The 21,415-nt window shown below is 51.0% G+C and overlaps 1 long non-coding RNA gene across 1 annotated transcript; it reads left to right on the top strand.

Annotated features, from left to right (window-relative positions):
• The first annotated feature begins 390 nt into the window (after window positions 1-390).
• On the top strand, window positions 391-14,769 carry LOC132509447 (uncharacterized). Its single transcript, XR_009536992.1, has 3 exons — window positions 391-505; window positions 13,687-13,865; window positions 14,700-14,769. It is a non-coding gene; the product is annotated as an uncharacterized LOC132509447 (long non-coding RNA).
• Window positions 14,770-21,415: the final 6,646 nt, after the last annotated feature.

Raw genomic sequence — 21,415 nt, 5'->3', positions numbered from 1 at the left:
GGAGAATAATCAATGACAAAAGCCAGTACGACGCTTGCTGGGAACCTGCACTGAAGGGGGCTCGGTAAACATCAGCTGCTGTTGTAATTGTGATTGTCGACGACTCCCTGTCATGACTGACCCCCGCACAGCAGTGCCTGAGATGCTGGCTGAATGACAGGAAAAGCTGACCAGCTGCTGCAGAGGTAAGGGCGGGGCATAGATCCAATCGGTCACCCAATAGCCACAGGCAGTATTCCCCTGACACAATTCCTTGTCAGATCACAGAAGGAATGCCGAAGGGGCCAGGGAAGGGGAGATGCTCTGATAAAAATCACTAAAATAACATCCAATGCTAGAGATCAATATATACATCTTCAGTTTAACTGCTTGCTTTGTCCTTCAACAGCACTGAACCTGTGGCACTCGGATGGCACAGGTGGTGGGTTGCGTGCGACTCCCAACGCAGATGAGAATAGCCCCGCGGGGACCAGATGCTGAGCAGTGCTTTACCACCATGGTCTCGGTGAGTCCCAGCCAGGTGCCAGGTCGGTGCGAGTGGCTGTACTGAATGGTTGTGGAAACTGAGGCTCAGAGAGACGGATCCACTCGCCCCTCGCCAGGCAATAGCAGAGCAGGGGCTGACCCCGGTCCATCTGAGGACCACGGAGGAAGGGCTGGAAGCACCAAGGAGGCTCAGATGCAGAGAGCTGAGATGGAGAGAGCTCTCCACCTCTGGTCTCAGCCAGGGCTCCCCGTGGGGCAAACCTACACCGGAGCCAGGGTGCAAGGCCTCTGGGAGGTGTTTGCAGACCAGAGCAGAGGTGGGACAGGGACGGGCTCTGGGGACAGGCCACCGTCTGCTGCAGAAACAGAGTTCCCCCTTCTCCCAGGGTGGCCACAGGTCTTCCGTGGACACCCTCACAGGCTCCTCCGCCCCTCCCTCCCCTGCAACAAAGCTGGCAACTCCCCTCCCTGAAAAAGAAGGGGAAAAGCATGAATACATTGGCCGGCTCCACGTGATACAATACTGTGTTAGTCCCACCATTTCCTGCTAAGTCACTCTCTTCTTTTACAAAGTTCAGCCACTTACCAGGAAGATGAAAACAAGCACTTCCAGCCACGTAAAAATCTGTGCAATGATCCCACCATCCCCAGAGCATGCGGCAAAGGCCACACATGTGCCCACAATGGGCCACCTCCCTACCCCAAAGGCATGGGCGGGCAGCCAGGGAGGGGACCCAGCGCCCAGCAGCACCCTACACACCCAATGCAGCCTTCTGCTCTCTGCTGAGCTTGGAAGCCGACCTCCCTGGATGGGGTTCAAACACCTACACATTTTTATCAGCTTTTAAAAAAATGGAAGTGAAAAGTCTAATGGGATTGCTGAGTAGAGATTGAACCGTTCCAGGGGAGGAAGTAATATGGGATAAAAAGAGGGTGTTGAGTTTCAAAGCTCCTAATGGAACGCTGGCGAAAACTTGCGTGGAGAGCACTTGTCCTCAGTGCCAGATTTCATTTTGGATATCTGGTCACAAAAGAAGTGAAAATGTCAAGTCGAGAAAGAAATTAGGGCGACCGAGGACTTTCATGGTGGGAGGAAATGTTTAACTAAGTGCATTATTCATTTTTCATTGATTTAAATGCCAGGGGCTTTAGCTCAGAGTGTGGGGCTGGCAGTAAGGTCCAGGCCCAGCAAAGCTGTGCAGTTCAACTTCTTTTCTCTTTCGTAATCTCGGTTAAACAGCTCTGGTCCTCTGGGGTCTTTTGGCTGAGAGCAAATATTCTGTCTCCTCCAGGGAAACTCTGCCTTTTTGCTTGGCAGAAAAATGGAACTGGTAACCTAATAGAACTTGCGTTTCTCTGGTTACCAGGACTGAGTGAGCCTTTAATCTCCACTGAATTACCCCATCCCCTGGGATTGGGTGGGAGGTCTTTGAGTCAGTGAAAAGTTCACTGTGGTTTTGACATAGGCCTGCTATTTCTTGCGTCTCCAGAGGGGACTCTGTGAGTGAACCATTCTTGAAATCACACAGAAATGCCTTACTTTTTCTTTCTGACTCTGACATACAACAGTCATCTCTCTTCTTATTTGATGTGTTCCAAAATGTCGTAGTTGCTGCAAACTATTTCCCTAACTGATCTGGAATGCAGACTAATTCCCGTGCCCTGAAGTGGTTCATGGGTCCCAAATTTGGAAATCGTTTCATACATTTAAGACTAGCCTTGTTAGGGCTACAGTTTAGAGTCATGTTTAATAAACAGACCACCCCCCGCCCCCCGCCAAAAAACTCCACAGAAAACAGAGGAAGACTATGGTCTCTGACCCTATTATCATAAATGTTTTTTTCTAATTCTACAAACATTGTGGTAATAATCATAACAATAACAAAAATAGAAGCGAACATTTGTGAGACACTACCTTCCAGGCACCGTACTGAGTATCTTACATACTCAGCGCATTGGATTTCCCTGATTATCTGTGAGAGAGGCCTTGACACTCACAGAGAAGTTCACAGAGGGGCACAGAAGTGGTGTGGTTTGCTCAGGTTGACACAGACAATAAGAGGTGGCCCCAGGACAGAGTTCTCTTTGGTGAATTCACCGTCATCTGAGTCACCCGCAGGGGTAGAATTTATGGGTGTCTTACAATCACTGATGCCACAGTTTTGACCCAAGGGGCCACCATACCAAAAGCTTCTACTCCAGTAAAGAGTAAGAACCAGCGGTCCCTTCTTCTTCCCACTTATCCATCCTGGAGACCTGGTCCATGGCTTAATTCAGATGTTGGCTACGTCACTTGCACTCGTATCCCACTGGCCAGAAGTTAGTCATACGACCATGCATGGGAGGCTGGGAAATGAAGTCCTTACCTGGACAGCCACATACCCAGCTGAAGCCCTGGGATTCTATCACTAAGGGAAAGGGAAAGTGATACTGGGTGACAATAGCTGTGTCTGCCACAATCCATGCACGATTGTGGCCCCAGTGACTGTCCCCATCTCCAGTACATAAGTCCTGAATAAATAAACTCACCTGTCAAAGTTTGCCAACCTCAGATGAGAACCCCAACCATTATTCCAAGCTTCCGGAAGTCCCAGCATTAAAAAGTAGAGTAAAAATCCTCTTATCCACATAGATAAGGCAAATGCTGGTACCCCCATTCACAACTGAGGACGGAATATCCATGCTCCCCTACTTCCTTACCAAGAGGACCCCGATTTTATTCAGGGTGACAGCAGAGCCGTCACTCTTCCTTCCAGAAGAATCCTTAATAATCTGCGTGGACGCTCTCTGCTCCAGGAGGTGGAGCCTCATCCCGCCCTCGAGTGTGCGCTGAATTACTGCATTGCTTCCAAAGGATGGAGACCAATAGTAGCCTTAGAGTGAAGAAGCCCGGCAGACACTATGTTAATCAGGTGACCAAGGGCAACGTCACCAGTGATAAGTCATGTGGATATGATGCCCCCGCCCCAATATCTCTGTGCATATAACTCTAGTCAAAGCGTGAGAAAAGCCCAGTTGACAAACAAACTCAACCTGGGGGACATTCTACAAAACATCCTACCATTCCTCTCTGAAACTGTCAAGATCATGACAGCAAGGAAAGTCTCGGAAATTGTCACAGCCCAGCAGAGGCTAAGGAGACATGATGACTAAATGCAGTGTGGGACCCTGGATGGGACCCTGGGACAGAAAAGGACCTTGTGGGAGAACTGGTGAAATCCAAATAAGGTCTGGAGTTTAGTTAACTGTATGTATCAGTGTTGCTTCTTACTTTTGAAAGTGTGCCATTGTGATGAAAGACAGTAACAGAAGGGGAGACTGGGTGCGAAGATAGTAGCAGAAGGGGAACAGAAGGGGAGACTGGGTGCAGGGTATGTGGGAGCCCTCTGCACTGTCTCAGAAGCTTTTCTGAAAATCTAAAATTGTTCCAAAATAAAACAGCATCAAAATAAAGAAATACCCAGCATCCCTTGCAGTTAGAGGCAGCCAAATGACCCGGTTCTGGCCAACGAGATGTGAACAGATGTCTGTCCACAGACGTGGGTTTCTAGGAAAGCTATCGTGTGCGTGCGTGTTTTGCTTTGTTTTAAATAAAATCTTGGCACACACCTCTTCCCCTTTTCTTATCACCTCCTCCATGCCTGAAATGCAGGCTTAGTGCCTGTACTCAGGACCGAGGGCAGTAAGCCAGAAGGAGACCCAGTTCTTAACAAGCCCGTCAGCCACTGCAGTGTGCTGGACTGCCCATCTTTGGAACCCTTGTCGCACAGGAAAATCAAGCCTCATAGCCTGACTTCATTTGATGAAGCTGGGTTAAGTTTCTGTGATATGCAGAGTCTGCTCTAGTGGATGTTAAGGGGAATCATAGGAAGTTGCCAATAGTTGATTATTCGGACTTACAAAAATGGCAGTTACCAAGTGTGACCTACCATGGGTTATATTTTTTCCAAATGTCATTAAAACATCTTCATCAACTACAAATCTAAATAACAAGCAGTAGCAGACGCCCCTCTCCAGCATTTTTTGGGGGGTGAGCTTTTGGTCTCTTAAGAACCATAAGAATAGATCTTAAATGTCCTGTTTTACCTGGGATGCTGTCACTGCTTGAGACTGCAGATGATTCAGTGAGAGATTCTCAGCCTCTCGCCACTGCATGCATTAGATGGCACTGTTGGTGTTTAGAAAAGATTCTTATCTTCCTAGCAGTTTCACTCTTAGGAATATGCCCAAAAGAATTGAAAACAAAGGACTTGAGAAAATACTTGAATATTCATAACAGCGCTATTCATAATAGCCCAAAAGTGGAAACAACTCAAACGTCCAGAAACTGATGAACGGCTAAACCAAATGTGGTCCATCCACACAGTGGAATATTATTCTGCCATATAAAAGGAATGCATTTGTGATACAGGCTACAACACAGATGAACCCTGAAGACATTATGCTCCGTGAAAGAAGCCAGACACAGGAGAACATGTATGATTCCATGTGTCCGAAATGTCCAGGATAGATAAACCAAAAGAGACAGAATGCAGACTGGTGATTCCAGGGGCTGGAGGAGGGGAAAACGGGAAGCAACTGCTCAATGAATACAGAGTTTCCCTCTGGGGTGATGAAAATATTTTGGAACTTGTTAGAGATGGTGGTTGCACAGTGTTGTGAAAGTACTAAATGGCACTGAACTGTACACTTTAAATGATTAATTTTATGTTTTGTGAATTTTGCCCTAGATTTAAAAAAAAAAAAAAAAAACCTTTTTCTCAGTGCGTTTAAATACATGATAGAACCAAGATAATAATCCAGCAAAATGACTTCTAATTGAGATAAAAGAAAATAAGATCAAGCCAGCCAAGGGCAGAAAGCTCTCCGTGCACTGGGTTTGTGCCTCCAACGTGCCGGGCATCTCTTGCCGCAGAGCGAAAGCCTCGAAAGTGCAGCGGCGTAAGACAATGACGACATCTATTTTGCTCACACATCTCTGCATCGTGCAGGGTTTGGCAGGGACGGCTCCTCTCTACTCCGCTCAGCCCCACCCAGGACTGGTCCAGGTGGAGGCTGGAATCGTCTGAAGGTCCTCTGGTTCACCTGGCTGGCGGTCGATGCTGGTGGGGACCTCAGATGGGCCGGGATCAGGACGCTCACATGTGGCCCTTCCGGGTGGCTGTTTGGCTTCCTCAGAGGATGGCAGCTGGGTTCCAAGGCTGAGCATCCCCGGGGGTCCAGGTGGACGCAGCATCCCCTTTCGTGTCTGAGCCTCAGCTGCCACACAGCATGGCTCGCACCACAGTCACCAGCCTGGGCAGATGCAAGAGTAGGGGACGGTCAGCGTCCCAGTGTAGGAAGAGCAGGGGGCTGCGGTAGATGGGTGCAGCCATCCTGGGCGGTGCAGCCTGACACGACCATCATGTTGTAGGTGTTTATACTCTTGCATGTGAAGGACTGCCGCGGAAAGGACCCGGAAGAAGCCTAGCTAATAACGTATGACTAGGCATCTAACAGTAGTTTGGAGCTGGTGATGGAAATGGTCTCTGGGTTTTCACCAGAGAGCTTAGAAGTCAGCCCTGCACTCTCACTGACGTTAAAGGATCATGTGGAAACAGTTAGCAAATGTCCAACACTACTGAACTCTGTCATCCGTACGTTAAAAATCTTTCTCATCGGCGGCCTCCCATTTACAGCCATAATGAAGAACCTCTGGGCTAATTATTGCCCAGAGATATTTAGTTGACTCCACATACACTGGTAACTGACTTAAAACATTAAACACATCTGTGTTTACCCCACCAATAACTTTCCTCTCCCCAAAAAGAGAGAAAAGGAGAGTAAGAAAGAAGAAAAAGAAAAAGATTGATCCAAAGTTGTTTGGGTTAAACGCCAGCATTTTCGTCTTAGGGATGAAAACCACTTCCTCCGAAGGCCAGACTTCTCACAACACGCGCTGAGAGTCCGTGGGGAAATGTTTAGGGAGGAGAGAGACCCCCAGATGCTCAGTCTCACCCCATGATGCGACATCCTTCCGAGGCACAGAGAGCGCGGTGGTCCTACTCCTCCCTCAGGATCCCCAGATTTCTGTCCTCATGAGTGGATCCCACAAATCGCCGGGGAGCCTGGATAAGGAAAGGGGTGGAGGGTGGTGCAGTGGTACCATGATGCAGCTTGAAAAGCCTGAAATGCTGGCAAACCCCATACGCCCAGAGCCCCGGGGCCCCCGCCGCCTCTGGAGCCTCAGTGTGTGCGTTTCTCATGGAAGGCCGGCTGCAGGCCGACGTGTGCATGAGAGAAGAGGAGCAGCCTTCTGCTCTGAATTCCTATTAAGGAAAACACCCTCCACTTTGTACTATTTGGTGGAAGGCGAGAGGTCAGACAGGGCTCTGACCGCAGGCCAGACGCTTCGGCCGCCTCCTCCTGACACTGAAAACGCAGAGCAGCGATCTCCCCCGATGGTAACTAACCTCACAGAAGTAAGATTGTTAAAGCCCACGTGTGACCGTTTCTCATGGCAGAGTGACGACCAGGACGCCCAGTCTGTTGGCGATGATTGTCGCGTGAGCCCCTAGTCTATCAGAGAGGCATTTTCCAAATCTGTGAGAGCAGAGCTTACAAGGAAGATTAAAGAGCTGCAGTGGCCCGATGGTCTGTGGCCGTGCTTACTGCCACCGGGACCCCCCAGAATGGGGGCTGACTGCTGGTTACAGAGGGGGCCTCGTGTGAGGGGAGCTACTTGGAGACTCAAGCTCGGTGCTCGGGTGCCCCCTCCTTGCTTCCTCGGGGTGATCTGTCCCCCAACCCCACCTGGAATGACCATACTTCCTATGGGAGAAACACACCCTGGGCCTGGGTGCTGACTTGGGACGGTCGGTTCTCCAGGAAAGAAGGGAATGCAGGCAGCACCCGCCACCCCCCACTTTCCCCTCCGTGATGTCTCCCAGGGGAGGGTCGCCGTTGAATCTCTCCCACGGCGGGCGATCTTGCTCAGCCCTCAGTGTTTGGACAAGCCCGCCTCACCTGTCCTGGGTTCCTTCTCACCTGCGTCATTACTGTCCAGGTTGGTGGGGCTGTGGACGGCCCGAGCCTTTGAGCTCAGGCCACCGTGCCCAGCCCTTTCGTCTGTTCGATTCGATGCTAAGTCTGCCCTGAGCTAGGTTCACGGCGGGGAAAGGGGACCAAGGCAGACACCGTCCAGGACATCCGAAGGCAGGGATCTAGGGAGTCACAGAGATTCAAGCTCTTGCTGATGGGCGAGCGCGGCCAGCAAGGGAAAGGGCTGGGGTGCTGCAGGCAGAGGAACAGCCGTGGAAACTTCTCTCTCTCTGCATCTCTGAGCCTCCTCACCTGGAAAGCGGAGAACGTAGTTACCTGGTCTCCATGCTTCCCTCCTAGTGCCCTGCACCCTCCTCCCCACACTTGAGCTGCAGGGATTCTTTTAAAACCTAAGTCAGATGCTGTTCCCCTTGCTCAAAACCCTCCAGTGGTTTCCCCCTTCACTTGGAATTAATGAAGTCTTTGCAAGATCCCACAAACCCTGCTCCCCTCGCCCACCTCTACCTGCCTGTCCTCCACATACCATCCCCCGACCCCCTGCCCACTCTGCTGCAACACACCAACCGTTTGCACACACAGACAGCTGCCTCGGGACCTTTGCACTGGCCGTTCCATCCCCTCTTCCCAAGACACCCTCCATCCTCACGTCCCTCTGACCATGCTCAAATGCCACTCCTCTGAGAGGCTGTCCCGTGCCCCTGTGTGACATCACTGCCCCCTCCACCCACCCCGCCCCACCCCCAGTCCCTCTCTATTCCCTGGCCCTGCTTTTGCCTTCCCAGCACTTTTCGCCACTCGATACGGTGTATCTTTTTCCATTTACTGTAGAGCCTCCTCTAGTGTGTTCGTGGCTGTATCGCCACACCTAGCCCAGAGCTGAGCGTGCGGTAGCAGCCCGTGCTTCGTGTGGCCCTCATTGAATCAGGACTGGTTCTAGATGACCAGTAGAATACTGGGAGGTGACACGGGTGACTTCTAGACTAGGCCACAGAAGGGCTTGCAGCTTCCCCTGTGGGCTCTCAGAGCACCTGAGCCACCCTGTAGGACAGGCGGCTTCCTCGCGGCCCAGTGAGAGCACCTACGTGCAGAGGGAGATGCCTCACCCCACTGCCCCAGTTCCCATCATGGAGACAAGGCCTCTGACAAAATGGAGCAGAGACGAGGGGTCCCCACCAGCCCCTGCCCAGTCGCAGACTCGTAAGCGCAAGAAAAGACACCGTTGTCTTAAGCCGCTAAGTTTCGGGGTTATTTGTTCCGTTGCAGTGATGACCAGAACGTGTCCAGAGAAAGGGCTGTACTCGGATTCTTCTCCCAGGGTAGGCTTCTGGGGATCCCCCGCCAGCTGTGAGGGTCAAAGACCAGCGGGTGCCTGGCGTCCGCCCAGCGCTGCACCCAACAGTCGGGCCGGGCCCGGTCGTGCGTCCACTTCACGCACCACTCACAGCGCTTGAGCTCGGCTCCTGCCGGCATCTTCAGGGGCTCGAGGCCGTGGGGGGAGGGCGGCTGGGAGGGTGTGGGGGGGGGGGGTAGAGACAGTGGGTCTCATCAGGCCTGCAAGATGCTCCGAGCTTCTCCTGGACCCAGGTCGGTAATTAAAATGTCACCAGGGGCGCATCCCATTCACACGAAGTGATGCTTTGTACAGGGTCACAGCAAATTGAAGTCACCTGGCAAGAGGCCCCTGGGGCTCTGGGAAGGCGCCTGTCCCCGGGGCCGCGGGTGGGGGCTCCCGCTCAGCCGTCCACGCCAGCAGCACGGCCTCTACAGAAGTGAGTGGCAGATGTGGGGAGCAGGGGGCCCATGCCTTTCAAGTGGCCGAAAAGTCAGGATTCCAACCCACAGTGGAAAGACATGCAGCAGGGGAGCTGCCAGGGTCGGAGAGTGATTTGGTTCCTTGACAGGAGGCTCCAGAGGAGAAGGCAGATCAAAAGGGGCCATGGACGCCCTGGGGATCTCGGCCTGGGAACGCAGGCGAGCCCTCTGGCATCTCCCGCCCAGACCAGCCTCTGTCTCGGGCTTCAGAGGGCACCCTGGGAACTGCGCTTTTCCTGACCCATAGCTGACTCTCCTTGGACCCCTCAGGAGGCTTGGGACAGCACGCCCCGTCGTCCAAAGGCTGCTGTCGCCCAAGGCTTATTGCAGACGCCCCAGACACTGCCATGCTCAGCGTCTGCTGTGCATCATCTCATGGCATCCCCACGGAACCCTAGCAGCCCTGTTCCCCAAAGGAGCACCCAGCCCGAGAGGTTGAGGCTCTGCCCCCTGCCCTCGAGTGTAACCCGTGGGCCAGCCTCGGAACGGGGAGACTCCCCTTTTGGGAGAAGCCTTGAATCCTGGCAGCGGTGGTGGGGAGTGGCCTGCACTCAGCTCATGACCCTCTCCCCAGCCACTGATTAATCAATCTGCTGGCTCGACCTTTCACCTCCAGGGGACTTAACCTCATCTCTCTCCCAGTCCAGGGCCCCAGGACAATTTGGCAGGACCACATCTCACTCTCGCGGGGGCCCCCAGGCCTCTGAGATCCACCTGTCTGTACCACATGCACGATGAGAAACACGCTTTACACCTCACCCCGGCAGAACCAGAACAACATTCCTGCTACCCCCGATGTGGTCTGGAATTTTCTATTCTATTCTAGCCTTGTTTATTTCTGTTGTTGTTGAAGTGTAGTTGATTTACAATGTTGTATTAATTTCTGCCGTAGAGTAAAGTGATTCAGTTATACATACATATATATATATATATATATTCTTGTTCATATTCTTTTCCATTATGGTTTATCACAGGATATTGAATATAGTTCCCTGTGCTATACGTTAGGACCTTGTTGTTTATGCATTCTATATGTGATAGTTTGCATCTGTTAATCCCAAACTCCCAATCCATCCCTCTTCAACCCCCCTGCTTGGCAACCACAAGTCTGTTCTCTATGTCTGTGAGTCTGTTTCCGCTTTGCAGATAAGTTCATTTGTGTTGTATTTTAGATTCCACATGTAAGTAATACCATATGGTATTTGTCTCTCTTTCTGACTGACTTCACTTAGTTTGATAATCTCTAGGTCCATCCATGTTGCTGCAAATGGCATTATTCCATTCTTTTTTATGGCTGAGTAGTATTCCATTGTATATATGTACTATATCTTCTTTATCCATTCCTCTGCTGGTAGACATTTAGGTTGCTTCCACGTCTTGGCTATTGTGAATAGTGCTGCTGTGAACATATGGGTACGTGTGTCTTTTTGACTTAGAGTTTTCTCCAGATATATGCCCAGGAGTGGGATTGCTGGATCATATGGTAGCTCTGTTTTTACTTTTTTGAGGAACCTCCACACTGTTTTCCATAATGGTTGCACCAATTTACATTCCCACCAACAGTAGACTTGTTTTTTGTTTTTGTTTTTTTGCGGTACACGGGCCTGTCACTGTTGTGGCCTCTCCCGTTGTGGAGCACAGGCTCTGGACGCACAGGCTCAGCGGCCATGGCTCACAGGCCCAGCCGCTGCACGGCACGTGGGATCTTCCCAGACCGGGGCACGAACCTGTGTCCCCTGCATCGGCAGGCGGACTCCCAACCACTGCACCACCAGGGAAGCCGTAGACTTGTTTATTGATTCTACAATTCATTATCCCAGTGTTCCAAAAATATGTTCCCGGAAGTTAACATTTTCTTATTGATAAACCCTCCTTTTTGTCATGACTTTTTTCATTTGCTCAATCAATAAATATAAATGTTATTTACACTAAAGAAAGAGTCCTTTACCCCAAAGAGATACTCTGAGAACCACCTAGTTCTCAGAAGTCTAATTTAGCAGAGATTCTGAACTAGGGTGCTCCAACTTTGCAACTCATTGGAGCCACCTGGAGGGTTTTAACCCTCCCAATGTGCAGGTCACAGCCTGACCAATTAAGTCAGAGCCCAGGGGTGCGGTAGGTGGGGCAGGAGGACTGGTTGTTTCTAAGGGTGATTCCAGCGCCCAAGGCAATAGGAAAAAATATTGTTCTCACAATAACTGGGTCTGGGTGGAGCCTGAGACTCTGCATTTCTACAAGCTTGCAGGTGATATTGCTCATCCAGGGACCCCACTTGGAACATCAAGTTTTAAACCCTGGCTGAACACAATAATTACTTGGGGAGCTTTTAGACCCCATCCCAGGGGAATTGAACGTGAGCTTCTGGGTCCCAGAGGCAGCATTCCGTATTTTCCTGAAACTGTGCCCTTGATTCTAATGTGCTTGGGCCAAGGGGTGCAAACACCTGGCTTTGAATCCCACAGCCGTGGGGCCGTGGATGAGTTCCTTTGTTCTCTGAGCCTCAGTTTCCCTATCTATAAAATAGGGATGGTGTGTGTGTCCTGGGGGCCTTGAATGGGACTTAGATTTGGCCAGGTGGCCTGGTGGGCAGGTGACACCCAACTTTTATTCACCTGGGCTGAGAAGCATGAGGAAGCATCCTGAGAAAACACAGTTCTTACAGAACCTGGAGGTCTTTCTGGAGAGGGAGAGAGAGAGAAATCAGTGAAACAGGTGGGCCACTCTGGGACTGGGCCCGTCGGCCACGTGGAGAGGGTCCTTGTCCCCATAGCATCCTTGGGGATTCTGCCAGGTTCTGCCCCCTGGCTCTGCCCTTCTCATGCCCCTGGGTACCCCAGGGCCTTGCCATCCAGGAAGAAACTGGTCTGATGGACAATCAGTTCCTTCCAAGCTTTGGAATCAAAAGACTTAGGCTCAAACCCCAGCCCTGCTGTGTGACCTTGGGCAAGTGACTTAACCTCTCTGGGCTCTCTTCTTCATCTGTGTAAAATAGGAATGATAAGGATCCCTCTAAGGTCATTGTGAGGTAAAAAGAGGCGTTATGTGCACATGATAAATATTATTATTTTGAATTGTGCTAGCTTGAATGAAATAGGTGTTAAGGAATAGGTAGGATTGTGAGGTCACGTTGGAAAATGGAGAAATTAAAAGGAAAAATATTTTCAACTTTTCAGAAAACATCTAAACGCTCCCGATGGAAATCTGTTTTTCAGCTGTGACAGCACCGCCCCCAGGCTTCCAGTCTCAGCAGAAAAGGGCTGCTTTCTGGAGCTGTGTGCCCTGAAAACAGCGCCCAGGGTTGTCAGAGCCCACACGGGCCACGGGCCTCCGGGAAGTCGGGCTCAATCCAGTCTGACCAGACCTGGGGTGTTTGCCTGGGTGCCCAGGATTGTCTCGACATGGCCTGGCCATGTCCGAGCGTGCGAGGCTCCCCTGTGGGGCCTGACGGCCCTGCTTGGCAGTGGGCTGGGCCGCACGTTGGCGCCAGCACTGAGAGGAGGACGAAGTGCTGAAATCTGCCTGAGACAGAGTAGTATCAGATGGTGTGGCTGCCAGCTCCACGCTCCACGCTCCACGCTCAGCGAGCGCATCCTTGGCGACCGACGGGGAGACAGGAGGGCAGGGCTGACAGTTATCAGCTGGGGAGCTGGCCAGACATGGCCCAGGGGCTGAGCTAGCGTGGGTGGTAGAAAGCAGCACTGGACTGGGAGGAAGGCCCCTGATTCTGTCCGTGTCACTGACCAGGTGATGAGAGAATCGGCCGCGCAGTGAGGAGTGGGGGCCCTGATGTCACAAGCGTGTGTGGGCCCTGCTGCACCCTGCCTCAGATGCATGGATGCAGATAGGTGATGGGTTAGACAGATGGGTGAATAAACAGGCAATAGAGACAGAGATATACGTCGATGGTAGACAGGTAGAGGATAGATAGGTGACTGATAGATAAATGATTGATAGGCAGATAGATGATAGATACATAGATAGGTGACTGATAGATAGATGATAGACAGATAGATGACAGGTGATTGTTAGATAGATGATAGATAGATATATAGAGAGATGGTAGATACATAGGTGATAGATAGATAGATAGGTGATAGATATATAGATGATAGATACATAGCTAAATAGATAGATGATTGATAAATAGATGATAGATAATAGACAGATAGATGATAGACAGATAGATGACAGACATATAGATGATAGATCATAGATAGATAGATGATAGAGATGGGTGGGTAGAAATGGATGACAGATAATACAGATAGATGTAGATATGGCAATTGGGAAATTTTGAGCAGTTACTTGGTATCTGATTATTTTGAAGAATTATTGTTCATTTTTCAGGTGTGAAAATGGTCCTGTACAGAGAGTAGACCCATGGCTAGGCCTGGCCAGTCAAATTCCTGCATGAATTTTATGTATATATGCTGAGGAGAGAGCGGCTTCCACTTACCTCTTGGATCTCCAGGACCCAGCGAATAGCAGGAAAGAGAAAAATAAAACAAGATCACCGTGCAGCACAGGTTTGCTGTCCACCAGGCACTCACTTGGGGCAGAGAAACGGATGAACAAGGCAGGGGTTTGTGCTCGATGAGACTGAAAATTCCGTTCCTCAGTTACACCAGCCCCATTTCAGTGCTCTAAGAGCCACACGTGTCAACCCCTGGGACAGTGAGGTTCTGGAATGTTCCGTCGTAGCAGACTGTTCTTCTGGACGGCGCTGTGTTAGGGAGTGTGAGAATAGGTGCAGCTCTTGTGAGGGCAGCGAGCTGAGAGGTGTTGCCGCGCAAGGTGGGAGTGAGCAGGGCTGTGGGCAGCGGCGACGGTGGGCAGCTCTGCCCGGTGTGTGGGCGCCCCGGCTGCCATCCCGCTGAGAGCATGCAGGAGCGTCCCTGGGCTTCCAGGCCCCGCATCCTGCATGGAGAGGAGCATTAGTCAGCTACTCCCTCCTACTCCTTCACCACGAAGGCAGCTTTTGTTAACCCGCCCGCCAGCATCCTACTGTTTATTGGCTTCCCGAGTTAGACTCACTGTGTCCAGGGCGGCTCCAGGTCTGCATCTGGCATTTCCTCTTTAAGTTTCAGTGCGTGGCCCAGTGTCTCTCCCCAAATTTCCACCCCCAGCTGCCCCTATCCTCGTGCCCGGCGTGCAAAGCGGGCCAGCTATGCCACTGGTTCCCCTCTGGGGGCTGACAACCACCAACAGCCCCGAGCCCCGCTCAATTCCAGCCCGTCACTCACCCTCCAGACCCGCCCCCCAAGCTGCCTGGACCAAGCCCTGGCCCCCACGGCCTGCTTCTGTCCAGGACTCCAACTCCCAGATGACCTAAATCTACCCAAACCATTTTGTCGTTTTAGTACAGAGGACACCAAGGATGGCCCTTTCTACAATGAGCCACTGTGCTGCTTGAGCTGAAATGGCTCTTCTGAAGCCGAGGTGGGTCCACTCGGGAGGAAGGGAGATTTTCTGCTCAGCGTGGACTCAATGCCCACATCCTGGGCTTCACGTCACTCTCACATCATTTGAGATTTGAGGTAGTTTTTTCTCTTGGCTAAATGTTTATTGTGGAATTGATGGAAGCTGCCTGTCTGCAATGACTTCTAAGGCGTCTGGGCTCCAAATGGCTGTTGGTAAAAGATTTGTTGGGGACATGGAAGGTTTTGGACAATTCCGACTCTGTGGCTCAGTTTCTCCAGTCGCCTGGCCGGCACGGGTCTGGAAGGAGTAATGTAAGTGTCAGCTGGGAGCTGTTGATGAAATAGATCAAACAAAGCCCCTGGGAAGGTTTGCCGGGGTCGGGAAGCAGAATGACTTTCGGTGGCTGGACGCTGGGTGATGCAGGTGCGACTGTAGAATCTGAGAGCGTGGTGCTGGGCAGCAGGTGGCCAGGGACCAGGAGCTCCAGCAGGTGGGCAGGGTGCCAGCCCAGCAGTAGGAGGACAGATGCCAGCGGCAGTGAGGTTTGGGGGCACCGTGCAGGGTCTCCTGTGATGCTGGATTCAGGGACAGGAGCCCAGAGCCTGGAAGGACTGAGAAAAGTCAAACAGAGCCCCAAGCCTGGGAAAGATAGAGCATCAGGCCAGGACGTGGGCTCATAGTAACAAGGCAGAAAGACACACGCTCAGTCAGGAACCCTGGTGGACCCATGGACACAGGGAAGAAGCTAAGAGCCCAGCCGCTGGAAATTGTTTGCCACAGAAAGATTCTGAAATGATTGTGGCTGCCAACTGAAGCCCTGCCAGGCTGTTTACAAACCCAGAAGTATACACGCCCCTGTGGGGCCCACACTCCTCCCTCATGGCACTGGAGCACGTTGGCTCTAGTCTCAGGCAGGAACTGCCCTCATGGAGGCAGAATGCCTGCCTGAGTACCAGGCTTGCATCCTATCTCCCTGAGCTACCCCAGTCAGAGAAATTTTTTGGTTGCCCAGTATATATAAAAGTTGTGTTTACACTACACCATGGTCCATTAAGTGTACAGTAGCATTATGTCTCAAACACAACATTCATACCTTAATTTTTAAAAATTTGTTGCTAAAAAAGTCTAACCATGAACCTTCACCGAGTCATAGTAGTAACACCTACAGTCACTGATCACAACTCACCATAACAAATATAATAACAATGAAAACGTTTGAAATACTGTGAGAATTACCAAAACGTGACACAGAGACATGAAGTAAGCAAATGCTGTTGGGAAAATGTCGCCGATGGACTTGCCTGATGCAGGGTTGCCACAAACCAGCAACTTGTAAAAAACTGGAAGTGAGATAAAGCAAAGTGCAGTAGAACAAGGTGTGCCGGGACTTCCCTGGTGGCGCAGTGGTTAAGAATCCGCCTGCCAATGCAGGGGACACGTGTTCAAGCCCTGGTCCAGGAAGATCCCACATGCCGTGGAGCAACTAAGCCCGTGTGCCACAACTACTGAGCCTGTGCTGCAGAGCCTGCGAGCCGCAACTACTGAAGCCCACACACCTAGAGCCTGTGCTCTGCAACAAGAGAAGCCACCGCAACGAGAAGCCCGCGCACCACAACGAAGAGTAGCCCCTGCTCGCTGCAACCAGAGAAAGCTCATGTGCAGCAATGAAGACCCAGTGCAGCCAAAAATAAATAAATTTAAAACAAAACAAAACAAGGTGTGCCTATACTGAGCAGGCAAAACAACAAATGTCGATCTTGTCCTGGGGCCGGGCCACCCTGCACTCTACTCCTCCAGTCTCTGACGTGGTGGGGGACACTTGTTCACCTTCCTGTGATGTTAGGAGCACTCGCTGGACATGTTTTGGGGCAGTGGACATGGATTCCCGCCTCGTGTACCACAGGGCTGGAAGACAGGGAGCTACACTTCTCCACAGACGAGAAGCTCTCACACAAGGTTTGGAAGGCAGAAGCCACCCGTGTTTCTCTGGCAGCCGCGGAGGATGCATCTGGCAAATGCATGTTTTTGTAGCTGCCTCTGTGTTCCCTTGCCAGCCCCCTGCTCGGGCCCACAAGGCAGCCCTGTCAGCAAGGCCTTCCTGCAGTTTTCTGACCGCTGGGCAACAGCCCCAGCCCGTCGAGGCTTTGAATTCCACTCACAGTGACAAACCTGCAAGCTGGATACAACCTCTCCTGACATCCCTCCGCCAGGCTCTCTGAAGGTTTGATTCCCTAATGCCCTACACCCAGTCACTTCCCTTTGAAATGCCTAGTATTGCTTCAGTTTTCCTAACAGGACCCTGACTGTAACAGTGAACTCTGGTGGAAAATTTTAAGAAGCTCTCATCTACCCAAACATCTCTTTTTCTGAGGAGAAAACGGTGGTCCATGGGGAAGACAGTGTGTCACAGTCACCAGTTTGAAGACTCGCTCCTTGAATCCTCACAGCCCAGAACCAGGGCCACCAGCCACGTGGCTACTTAGATGTAAATGAGTTACAATTGAAGCAGATTTAAAATGCAGCTCCTCAAGTGCCGTCTCCACATTCTAAGTGCTTGGTGGCGACCATATGGGAGACCACGCACATGTATATTCTATTAGAGAACATTCCCGTCGCTGCAGAAAGTTCTTTTGGACAGTGCTGTTCTAGGCAATCATCTATAAATCTCTGCCCCTTTTGTAGAAGCACTAGAGGGGTGACTCCTTCCAAATCACTTGTGTTAAAAACGGAAAAACTGAAACCCAGATTCAGATAGTGACTCAAGATTTCCCAGGAGCCCGACAAGGCCAGATCTTACTTCCCTCCACTAATTTGAGTCATCTGGTGGTTCAAATCAAAAATGTTTATTTTCATGTCAAATACGACACTAATCCAGGAAACAATTTTCAGTCATTAAAAACACCACACAAACAAACAAACAAAAAAACCATTAAGAATGGTAAAAGAAAAACAAATAAGTAGTTATTCTTATAAATGACCCATTAGCATTGATTTTTCAGTGGATTCAACCAATTGCCTTTTAAATAATATGGTGCTTGGTTTCTTTTGATCATTATTATTCCCAAATCAAACCATGTTTTGTATCTGATTCAGATTCAAGATTCTAAGTAGGACTTAATTCTTCTCTTTCGCTTTTTTTTTTTTTTTTTTTTTTTTGGCCACACCGTGCAGCCCCTGGGATCTTAGTTCCCCACCAGGGATTGAAGCCGTACCCCCTGCATTTGTGAGCATGGAGTCTTAACCCTAAGTAGGGCTTTAAATGGGATGTTGGCAACAATGTCTGTAAGAGCCGAGTGATGGAAACCAGGGTTCATTCTGTGAATCATGGCACACGTCTGTTTTCTACGAGTTGGTCACTGGGGGATAAATCCCTTCCTGATAAAAGGATTTAACTGGGTAATTTTTTCAAATCACTGTGGGAGCATGTTTTCTTGGAAGGAACCATGAGTGTTTTGTATGTAGGAGTAGTTATTTCTTAGAAGACCTTTTCCTCTTTAAGCCTCTCTGGAACAGATGTCTAGGCTCTGACCACCTGGGAGTCCAGGGGATGCCCCACTGGCAGGCAGTGAAGAATACGATGGGACACGGCGTCTGGGGTCCCTGAAATGGGAGTTCCGAAAAGAGCGAATAGAACCTTAAAGGAGAGCAATGTGCTTTTCCTCAACATAAGGTTTCCTCCCCCAAAACAGCGTCAGAGACTGTCGGAAGCTGGGCATCCTTCCAAAGGTTAGAGACGGGGCCAAAACATATCATTTTAGCCTTTTCGGATGGCCATTTCTGTCTCGGAAATGTTAAATACTGTCTCACCACGGTTGCCAAAGCCCATCCCTTGAGCACAGCCCGGCGGGTAAGCTTCTGGGGACCAGGGCTGAGAGGCAGAGAGGAGTGCTCACGTGCGTCAACTCCGAGCCGGCGGTGCAGCCTGCAGGGCTCGCTGGAGGCTCAGAGGTTCAGGAGAAGCGTGCTGGGTGGGAAAGGCCTGAGCAGCAGGCCCGTATTTGCCGGCTCACGGGTAAACGTATCTGCGGTCTTTTCCTGTCTTCAGTACTTACTACGTTCCTTGCGTAGGGAATCCTGCCTCTCTTTCGAAGCATCAGATGCTTGCCCACTGAGGGAGCTGAAGCACTGCGGAAGTTCACGGCAGAAGGGCGCCTGACCGCGGAGGAGTTTTGAACTAAGCACGGCTCTTTCTCCAGCCTCTGGGGCAGCTTCCTGGCAGGGCCAGCGGCCACCTCTGCTGCAGCAGAGGCTGCCAGTGCCCTGCCCTCGTGCCCTCACCCTGCCTGAACATCCAACGGCTTCCCAGAGCAATCTCCTGAGCCCTGCCTGAAGGCGCCCCTGACCACAGCCCTCCTCTCCGAGCTCATATCAGGCCAACCCTTTCTATCTCTAAAATGGTCACTCTGGCAACTCGTCTGAAATAGTGTTTGCTCACACCTCCTACCAACCCCGGGAGGCAAGCTCTATGATTCCCACTTTCCAGCAGGGGTGGAGGAGAGGCTTAAGGAGGTGACTTGGCCAGGGTCACATAACCGGAAGACAACAGAGCTGTGGCATCGTCCCAGGTCCCCCGGCTCCAGATGCAGCGCTCTGCTGCTCCACGCAAACCCCAGAGGGGGCGGACCCCTAGAACCTCGTGGGCCTTGTCACCGTGACCGACAACATATGGCCGGGACTGAGTCAGGAGAGGGAACATTTGTCTGTGCTCGTCCCACAGTCACATCAGCTGCCTTGTCCTCGGGCAGTGGCTGTACCATCTGAGTAGACACAACAAACTTTTAATAACTCCACAGCTCTAAACCAGAAGTATATTTTTACTCTTGTGAGTCAGCCATTTATTTGTCAATAATGACCAGTAAAGGAAAAGGCCCAGGGGCCGTTTATAAACAGACCGTAGACCCTAGAGACCTCCCAGGGGAGCCGAACTGTCGAGAAATGCCCTGGTCCCTGCAAACGGTTCCACAGGAACAGACAAGCACTGGGAGCCGCCTGGGAAGTGGGTTGCCGGGGTGCCAGAGGCGGAGGAGATGTTCGCAGGAGACAGCTTAGTGACAGCACGTGGGCCTCGGGCAGACCTGCATCCCGGCTCCACTTGGGACCCTTCGGGCAGAGTGATTAGCTCTGCTGGGTCCCGGCTGCATCATCTGCGAAGCGGGCAAGATGATGCCAGCCTCTCAGGGCTTCGTGGAGATCAGAGATCAGGTCCATAGCGGGCAGTGCTCGAATGTCACTCGTGACGGTGAACAGGGTGCTGGCGGTGACTGGGAAGGGGGATTTGATCAGTATTCATTCTCCAAAAAGGAACCGCGTTAGCTGAACACCTACTGCGTGCCAGGTGCTCACCACGTATTGGGAGAGGAAGACGTGTGTGAATGCAGCCCCTCTGCAAAGAGTAAGAAGTAGAGGAACAAGAGTTCTGTCTCGCTGGGACGCTGCCCGGCGGGACAGAGCTCAAGGGGCACACGGCCCATGACCAAGCAATTTCTTTTCCTGAGTATATCCCCAGTTGAATCTAGGACTGTGTTCTACAAGAAGGCATGTGCAAGAACACTCAGTTACTCCCAACACTCAAGAACTTCAAACAACCCAAGCTCCCACCAGCAGTAGAACGAAGAGGTCGTGGTTTCTTCCTCTAGGGGAATATTACACGGCAGTGAAAACGGACCAACCACTGCCACAAACAACCACGTGGATGAGTCCCCATCACCGCACCGAGGGAAGGAAGGCAGACACAAGAGCACATGCTGTTTGAATCAATTTATACAACAGTCGAGAACAGAAAAAACGAACTGATGGTGATGGAAGTCAAAAGGGCAGTTATCTCTAGGGTGGGGGGTGTTGACTGGGAAAGGGCACAAGGGAACTTTCTGGGTGACAGAAATATTCCAAATCGTAACCTGAGAGGTGATCAAAAGAGTGTCCACATGTCTAAAATTTTATGGATATTGTATATATATATATATTTTTTTTTAAGAGTAAGATACAGTCATAAAAATATCAAGACTGGAACTAGAGAGAGCCCGCGTGCAGCAATGAAGACCCAATGCAGCCAAAAATAAATTAATTAAATAAACAAATTAAAAAAATATATATCAAGACTGGAAACTACCTAAGAGACCACCTTGTGATGCAAACTCAAAAGTCTACAAGGGCCAGGAAGATAATAAGAGTCACTGACATGGGCCAGGTGTAAGGCAACAGACACTAGGCTGCTGAGGTTGCTACCAAGGATAAGATCTGTGAGATACAGTGTGTTTTAAAATATGTTTCTTTGAACCAAAGAAAACGGCCAAGCTCTCATGCCCCCAGCCATCGGCTGCAAGTCCGAGGCCTCTGTATGCAATCCTTCACTCCCCAGTCGGGAGCGCAGGGCCCCAGAGACACCACTGGCGCAGCTGAGTGGCGGAAAGAGAGTGAGCCTCTTTCAAACACTGTGAAACAGGCAGCAGGCTGCGGTGCAGGGGCCCGGGCTGGGAAGTTAAAAGGTCCCGTTTCCATCCGAAAGACCTAAGACTCCTGGAGGAGGCCGCTTAACCTTGCTTAGTGCCTCCATTTCTTTATCAGATGGATGGTTCTTGAGTATCACCTGCTTGGCTATAGAAACTCCATCTTACATCTTTGCCATTCCACCGGGGTGCCCAGCTCATTGTCGGTG

Source organism: Lagenorhynchus albirostris, chromosome 19 (genome assembly GCF_949774975.1).
Source record: "Lagenorhynchus albirostris chromosome 19, mLagAlb1.1, whole genome shotgun sequence".
Taxonomy (NCBI): domain Eukaryota; kingdom Metazoa; phylum Chordata; class Mammalia; order Artiodactyla; family Delphinidae; genus Lagenorhynchus; species Lagenorhynchus albirostris.
Note: the sequence above shows the minus strand (reverse complement) of the source record. Positions and strands in the feature narration are given on the sequence as shown.